The sequence below is a fragment of the Oncorhynchus keta genome, chromosome 4, assembly GCF_023373465.1.
Source record: "Oncorhynchus keta strain PuntledgeMale-10-30-2019 chromosome 4, Oket_V2, whole genome shotgun sequence".
NCBI classification, from domain to species: domain Eukaryota; kingdom Metazoa; phylum Chordata; class Actinopteri; order Salmoniformes; family Salmonidae; genus Oncorhynchus; species Oncorhynchus keta.
This window is the reverse complement of record NC_068424.1, coordinates 87,173,484-87,181,733: the sequence shown is the minus strand read 5'-3', so window position 1 is coordinate 87,181,733 and position 8,250 is coordinate 87,173,484. Positions and strand designations below refer to the sequence as shown.

At 46.5% G+C, this 8,250-nt stretch overlaps 1 long non-coding RNA gene across 1 annotated transcript; it reads left to right on the top strand.

Annotated features, from left to right (window-relative positions):
• Window positions 1-7,290: 7,290 nt before the first annotated feature.
• LOC127916389 (uncharacterized) lies at window positions 7,291-7,994 on the top strand. The gene is made up of 4 exons (XR_008094881.1): window positions 7,291-7,389; window positions 7,427-7,463; window positions 7,613-7,723; window positions 7,946-7,994. It is a non-coding gene; the product is annotated as an uncharacterized LOC127916389 (long non-coding RNA).
• Window positions 7,995-8,250: the final 256 nt, after the last annotated feature.

Here is an 8,250-nt window from a genome sequence, read left to right as displayed (position 1 = left end):
TGTCGGAGGAAACACCGTGCACCTGTCATCTTGGTGTAGCGCGCACTACAGGAGTCGCTCTAACAGATAGGACAGATAGGGCGTGGTTTGTTATGACAGGCACTCTCATCTTTATGCATTTATATCTATTTCTATACAGATGACAGATAGGGGTGTGGTTTGGAGGCCTCCTCATCTTTATGTATATCTATTTCTATACAGATGACAGATAGGGGGTGTGGTTTGGAGGCCTCCTCATCTTTATGTATATCTATTTCTATACAGATGACAGATAGGGGGTGTGGTTTGGAGGCCTCCTCATCTTTATGTATATCTATTTCTATACAGATGACAGATAGGGGGTGTGGTTTGGAGGCCTCCTCATCTTTATGTATATCTATTTCTATACAGATGACAGATAGGGGGTGCGGTTTGGAGGCCTCCTCATCTTTATGTATATCTATTTCTATACAGATGACAGATAGGGGGTGTGGTTTGGAGGCCTCCTCATCTTTATGTATATCTATTTCTATACAGATGACAGATAGGGGGTGCGGTTTGGAGGCCTCCTCATCTTTATGTATATCTATTTCTATACAGATGACAGATAGGGGGTGCGGTTTGGAGGCCTCCTCACCATTGTAAAAAGTATTTTCAAAGCAATATAAATGCATATATTTATGTCTATACGTTATACAAATATATAACAACATTTTCCTTAATTGTCATTTTTAGATATTGCTAATGTTACTGTCTCCACTACAACAATTAAATATTTAATTGAAATCCTATGAGGACTGCTCCTACTGGGGAGAGCCAATATGGCCGACCGGTGGTTTCAAAGCCCCTCAATGGCCAATACATAGCATCAGCAATCCATCTCCTACTGGGGAGAGCTAATATGGCCGACCGGTGGCTTCAAAGCCCCTCAATGGCCAATACATAGCATCAGCAATCCATCTCCTACTGGGGAGAGCCAATATGGCTGACCGATGGCTTCAAAACCCCTCAATGGCCAATACATAGCATCAGCAATCCATCTCCTACTGGGGAGAGCCAATATGGCTGACCGATGGCTTCAAAACCCCTCAATGGCCAATACATAGCATCAGCAATCCATCTCCTACTGGGGAGAGCCAATATGGCCGACCGGTGGCGTCAAAGCCCCTCAATGGCCAATACATAACATCAGCAATCCATCTCCTACTGGGGAGAGCCAATATGGCCGACCGGTGGCGTCAAAGCCCCTCAATGGCCAATACATAACATCAGCAATCCATCTCCTACTGGGGAGAGCCAATATGGCCGACCGGTGGCTTCAAAGCCCCTCAATGGCCAATACATAGCATCAGCAATCCATCTCCTACTGGGGAGAGCTAATATGGCCGACCGGTGGCTTCAAAGCCCCTCAATGGCCAATACATAGCATCAGCAATCCATCTCCTACTGGGGAGAGCCAATATGGCTGACCGATGGCTTCAAAGCCCCTCAATGGCCAATACATAGCATCAGCAATCCATCTCCTACTGGGGAGAGCTAATATGGCCGACCGGTGGCTTCAAAGCCTCTCAATGGCCAATACATAGCATCAGCAATCCATCTCCTACTGGGGAGAGCCAATATGGCCGACCGGTGGCTTCAAAACCCCTCAATGGCCAATTCAGGGTAACAGTATCCTCACCACACTGAAGGGTGACTAACCCTAATCCTAATCCAGCTGTCTGTCAGCTCCACAGGGTGACTAACCCTAATCCTAATCCAGCTGTCTGTCAGCTCTACAGGGTGACTAACCCTAATCCTAATCCAGCTGTCTGTCAGCTCTACAGGGTGATTAACCCTAATCCTAATCCAGCTGTCTGTCAGCTCCACAGGGTGACTAACCCTAATCCTAATCCAGCTGTCTGTCAGCTCTACAGGGTGACTAACCCTAATCCTAATCCAGCTGTCTGTCAGCTCCACAGGGTGACTAACCCTAATCCAGCTGTCTGCCAGCTCTATAGAGTGACTAACCCTAATACCAATCCAGCTGTCTGTCAGCTCCACAGGGTGACTAACCCTAATCCAGCTGTCTGTCAGCTCTACAGGGGGACAAACCCTAATCCTAATCCAGCTGTCTGTCAGCTCTACAGGGTGACTAACCCTAATCCTAATCCAGCTCTCTGTCAGCTGTACAGGGTGACTAACCCTAATCCTAGTCCAGCTGTCTGTCAGCTCCACAGGGTGACTAACCCTAATCCTAATCCAGCTGTCTGTCAGCTCTACAGGGTGACTAACCCTAATCCAGCTGTCTGTCAGCTCTACAGGGTGACTAACCCTAATCCTATTCCAGCTGTCTGTCAGCTCCACATGGTGAGTAACCCTAATCCTAATCCAGCTGTCTGTCAGCTCCACAGGGTGACTAACCCTAATCCTAATCCAGTTGTCTGTCAGCTCTACAGGGTGACTAACCCTAATCCAGCTGTCTGTCAGCTCTACAGGGTGACTAACCCTAATCCTAATCCAGCTGTCTGTCAGCTCCACATGGTGACTAACCCTAATCCTAATCCAGCTGTCTGTCAGCTCTACAGGGTGACTAACCCTAATCCCAATCCAGATGTCAGTCAGCTCTACAGGGTGACTAACCCTAATCCTAATCCAGCTGTCTGTCAGCTCCACAGGGTGACTAACCCTAATCCTAATCCAGCTGTCTGTCTGTCAGCTCTACACGGTGACTAACCCTAATCCTAATCCAGCTGTCTGTCAACTCTACAGGGTGACTAACTCTAATCCTAATCCAGCTGTCTGTCAGCTCTACAGGGTGACTAAACCTAATCCTAATCCAGCTGTCTGTCAGCTCCACAGGGTGACTAACCCTAATCCTAATCCAGATGTCTGTCAGCTCCACAGGGTGACTAACCCTAATCCTAATCCAGCTGTCTGTCAGCTCTATAGGGTGACTAACCCTAATACCAATCCAGCTGTCTGTCAGCTCCACAGGGTGACTAACCCTAATCCAGCTGTCTGTCAGCTCTACAGGGTGACAAACCCTAATCCTAATCCAGCTGTCTGTCAGCTCTACAGGGTGACTAACCCTAATCCAGCTCTCTGTCAGCTCTACAGGGTGACTAACCTAATCCTAATCCAGCTGTCTGTCAGCTCACAGGGTGACTAACCTAATCCTAATCCAGCTGTCTGTCAGCTCTACAGGGTGACTAACCTAATCCAGCTGTCTGTCAGCTCTACAGGGTGACTAACCCTAATCCTATTCCAGCTGTCTGTCAGCTCCACAGGGTGACTAACCCTAATCCTAAACCAGCTGTCTGTCAGCTCCACAGGGTGACTAACCCCTAATCCAGCTGTCTGTCAGCTCTACAGGGTGACTAACCTAATCCAGCTGTCTGTCAGCTCTACAGGGTGACTAACCCTAATCCTAATCCAGCTGTCTGTCAGCTCCACATGGTGACTAACCTAATCCTAATCCAGCTGTCTGTCAGCTCTACAGGGTGACTAACCCTAATCCCAATCCAGCTGTCAGTCAGCTCCACAGGGTGACTAACCTAATCCTAATCCAGCTGTCTGTCAGCTCCACAGGGTGACTAACCTAATCCTAATCCAGCTGTCTGTCTGTCAGCTCCACACGGTGACTAACCTAATCCTAATCCAGCTGTCTGTCAACTCTACAGGGTGACTAACCCTAATCCTAATCCAGCTGTCTGTCAGCTCTACAGGGTGACTAAACCTAATCCAGCTGTCTGTCAGCTCCACAGGGTGACTAACCCTAATCCTAATCCAGATGTCTGTCAGCTCCACAGGGTGACTAACCCTAATCCTGATCCAGCTGTCTGTCAGCTCTACAGGGTGACTAACCCTAATCCTAATCCAGCTGTCTGTCAGCTCTACAGGGTGACTAAACCTAATCCAGCTGTCTGTCAGCTCCACAGGGTGACTAACCCTAATCCTAATCCAGATGTCTGTCAGCTCCACAGGGTGACTAACCCTAATCCTGATCCAGCTGTCTGTCAGCTCTACAGGGTGACTAACCCTAATACCAATCCAGCTGTCTGTCAGCTCTACAGGGTGACTAACCCTAATACCAATCCAGCTGTCTGTCAGCTCCACAGGGTGACTAACCCTAATCCAGCTGTCTGTCAGCTCTACAGGGTGACAAACCCTAATCCTAATCCAGCTGTCTGTCAGCTCTACAGGGTGACTAACCCTAATCCAGCTGTCTGTCAGCTCTACAGGGTGACAAACCCTAATCCTAATCCAGCTGTCTGTCAGCTCTACAGGGTGACTAACCCTAATCCTAATCCAGCTGTCTGTCAGCTCTACAGGGTGACTAACCCTAATCCTAATCCAGCTGTCTGTCAGCTCTACAGGGTGACTAACCCTAATCCTAACCCAGCTGTCTGTCAGCTCCACATGGTGATTAACCCTAATCCTAATCCAGCTGTCTGTCAGGTCTACAGGGTGACTAACCCTAATCCTAATCCAGCTGTCTGTCAGCTCTACAGGGTGACTAACCCTAATCCTAATCCAGCTGTCTGTCAGCTCTACAGGGTGACTAACCCTAATCCTAATCCAGCTGTCTGTCTGTCAGCTCCACATGGTGACTAACACTAATCCTAATCCAGCTGTCTGTCAGCTCTACAGGGTGACTAAACCTAATCCAGCTGTCTGTCAGCTCTACAGGGTGATTAACCCTAATCCTAATCCAGCTGTCTGTCTGTCAGCTCCACATGGTGACTAACCCTAATCCTAACCCAGCCGTCTGTCAGATCTACAGGGTGACTAACCCTAATCCTAATCCAGCTGTCTGTCTGTCAGCTCCACATGGTGACTAACACTAATCCTAATCCAGCTGTCTGTCAGCTCTACAGGGTGACTAACCCTAATCCTAATCCATCTGTCTATCAGCTCTACAGGGTGACTAACCCTAATCCTAATCCATCTGTCTATCAGCTCTACAGGGTGACTAACCCTAATCCTAATCCAGCTGTCTATCAGCTCTACAGGGTGACTAAACCTAATCCAGCTGTCTGTCAGCTCTACAGGGTGACTAACACTAATCCTAACCCACCTGTGTGACCAACAAACACTACAGTTCAAAATGTTGGGGTCACTTGGAAATGTAATTAAAAAAATAGAAAACAACACCACATTTTTTGTTTATTAAAATAAAATAAAATTGATCAGAAATACAGTGTAGACATTGTTAATGTTGTAAATGACTATTGTAGCTGGAAACAGCTGATTTTTGTGGAGATGTTAAGAGATGCCCTTCTGCCTCCACAACAGCCTGAATTATTCACGGTGTTGTACGTTAAGAGATGCCCTTCTGCCTCCACAACAGCCTGAATTATTCACGGTGTTGTACGTTAAGAGAAGCCCTTCTGCCTCCACAACAGCCTGAATTATTCACGGTGTTGTACGTTAAGAGATGCCCTTCTGCCTCCACAACAGCCTGAATTATTCACGGTGTTGTACGTTAAGAGATGCCCTTCTGCCTCCACAACAGCCTGAATTATTCACGGTGTTGTACGTTAAGAGATGCCCTTCTGCCTCCACAACAGCCTGAATTATTCACGGTGTTGTACGTTAAGAGATGCCCTTCTGCCTCCACAACAGCCTGAATTATTCACGGTGTTGTACGTTAAGAGATGCCCTTCTGCCTCCACAACAGCCTGAATTATTCACGGTGTTGTACGTTAAGAGATGCCCTTCTGCCTCCACAACAGCCTGAATTATTCACGGTGTTGTACGTTAAGAGATGCCCTTCTGCCTCCACAACAGCCTGAATTATTCACGGTGTTGTACGTTAAGAGATGCCCTTCTGCCTCCACAACAGCCTGAATTATTCACGGTATTGTACGTTAAGAGATGCCCTTCTGCCTCCACAACAGCCTGAATTATTCACGGTGTTGTACGTTAAGAGATGCCCTTCTGCACACCACTGTTTTAAACAGCTGTTATTTGGGCGTTTGTGGCCTTTCTGTTAGCTTGAATGAGTCTGGACATTCTCCTCTGACCTCTCTCATTGACAAGGTGTTTTTCCCACAGAATGTGTTTTGTTTATCTCTGTAAACTCTAGAGATTGTAGTGTGTAAAAATCCCAGGAGGACAACTGTTTCTGAGATGCTGGAATCACCATGTGTGGCATCAACAATCATACCACGGTCAAAGTTGCTTAGATTACGCATCTTGCCCGTTCTAATGTTTGGTCGAACAACATCTAAAGCTCTCTACTCTATATACTCTATATATTGAGTTGCAGGCAGCCACATGATTTGCTGTGGAGCTGTCTGTAGAGCTGATGGTGTGACCTATGTCACTGTGTGGGATAATGTCAGGTTCCACCAGGCTCAAATGGTGCAAGCATGGTTTCAGGCCCATCCACAATTTACCACCCTGTACTTACCCCCATACTCTCCTATTCCTTAACCCGATTGAGGAATTATTCTCCACGTGGAGGTGGAAGGTATATGATAGGTGCCCTCACGAACAAGCCACCCTTCTCCAGGCCGTGGATGGCGCATGCAATGACATCACGGCAGACCAGTGTCAGGCCTGGATTCACCCGAAGATTCTTCCCAAGATGTTTGGCTAATGAAAACATCCATTGTGATGTGGATGAGAACCTGTGGCCAAATCCACAAGACAGGGTTGATGGAAATGTAGAAGTACAGTAATCAATCCTTTGTTTTGTTTTTTACAGTAAGCCTGGAGAGGAACACTGCAGCTGATGTTTTACAGTAAGCCAGGTTGAGGAACATTACAGTGATGTTTTACAGTAAACCAGGTGAGGAACACTGCAGTGATGTTTTACAGTAAACCAGGTGAGGAACACTGCAGTGATGTTTTACAGGAAGCCAGGTGAGGAACACTGCAGTGATGTTTTACAGTAAGCCCAGTGAGGAACACTGCAGTGATGTTTTACAGTAAGCCCGGTGAGGAACACTGCAGTGATGTTTTACAATAAGCCAGGTGAGGAACACTGCAGTGATGTTTTACAGTAAACCAGGTGAGGAACACTGCAGCTGATGTTTTACAGTAAGCCAGGTGAGGAACACTGCAGTGATGTTTTACAGTAAGCCAGGTGAGGAACATTACAGTGATGTTTTACAGTAAGCCAGGTGAGGAACACTGCAGTGATGTTTTACAGTAAGCCAGGTGAGGAACACTGCAGCTGATGTTTTACAGTAAGCCAGGTGAGGAACACTGCAGTGATGTTTTACAGTAAGCCCGGTGAGGAACACTGCAGTGATGTTTTACAGTAAGCCAGGTGAGGAACACTGCAGTGATGTTTTACAGTAAGCCAGGTGAGGAACACTGCAGCTGATGTTTTATAGTAAGCCAGGTGAGGAACACTGCAGTGATGTTTTACAGTAAGCCAGGTGAGGAACACTGCAGTGATGTTTTATAGTAAGCCAGGTGAGGAACATTACAGTGATGTTTTACAGTAAGCCAGGTGAGGAACACTGCAGTGATGTTTTATAGTAAGCCAGGTGAGGAACATTACAGTGATGTTTTACAGTAAGCCAGGTGAGGAACACTGCAGTGATGTTTTACAGTAAACCAGGTGAGGAACACTGCAGTGATGTTTTACAGTAAGCTAGGTGAGGAACACTGCAGCTGATGTTTTACAGTAAGCCAGGTGAGGAACACTGCAGTGATGTTTTACAGTAAGCCAGGTGAGGAACACTGCAGTGATGTTTTACAGTAAGCCAGGTGAGGAACACTGCAGTGATGTTTTACAGTAAGCCAGGTGAGGAACATTACAGTGATGTTTTATAGTAAGCCCGGTGAGGAACACTGCAGTGATGTTTTACAGTAAGCCAGGTGAGGAACACTGCAGTGATGTTTTACAGTAAGCCAGGTGAGGAACACTGCAGTGATGTTTTACAGTAAGCCAGGTGAGGAACACTGCAGTGATGTTTTACAGTAAACCAGGTGAGGAACACTGCAGTGATGTTTTACAGTAAACCAGGTGAGGAACACTGCAGTGATGTTTTACAGTAAGCCCGGTGAGGAACACTGCAGTGATGTTTTACAGTAAACCAGGTGAGGAACACTGCAGTGATGTTTTACAGTTTTATTATTATTTATTTTTTTCACCTTTATTTAACCAGGTAGGCTAGTTGAAAACAAGTTCTCATTTACAACTGCGACCTGGCCAAGATAAAGCATAGCAGTGTGAACAGACAACACAGAGTTACACATGGAGTAAACAATTAGCAAGTCAATAACACAGTAGAAAAAAAGAGAGTCTATATACATTGTGTGCAAAAGGCA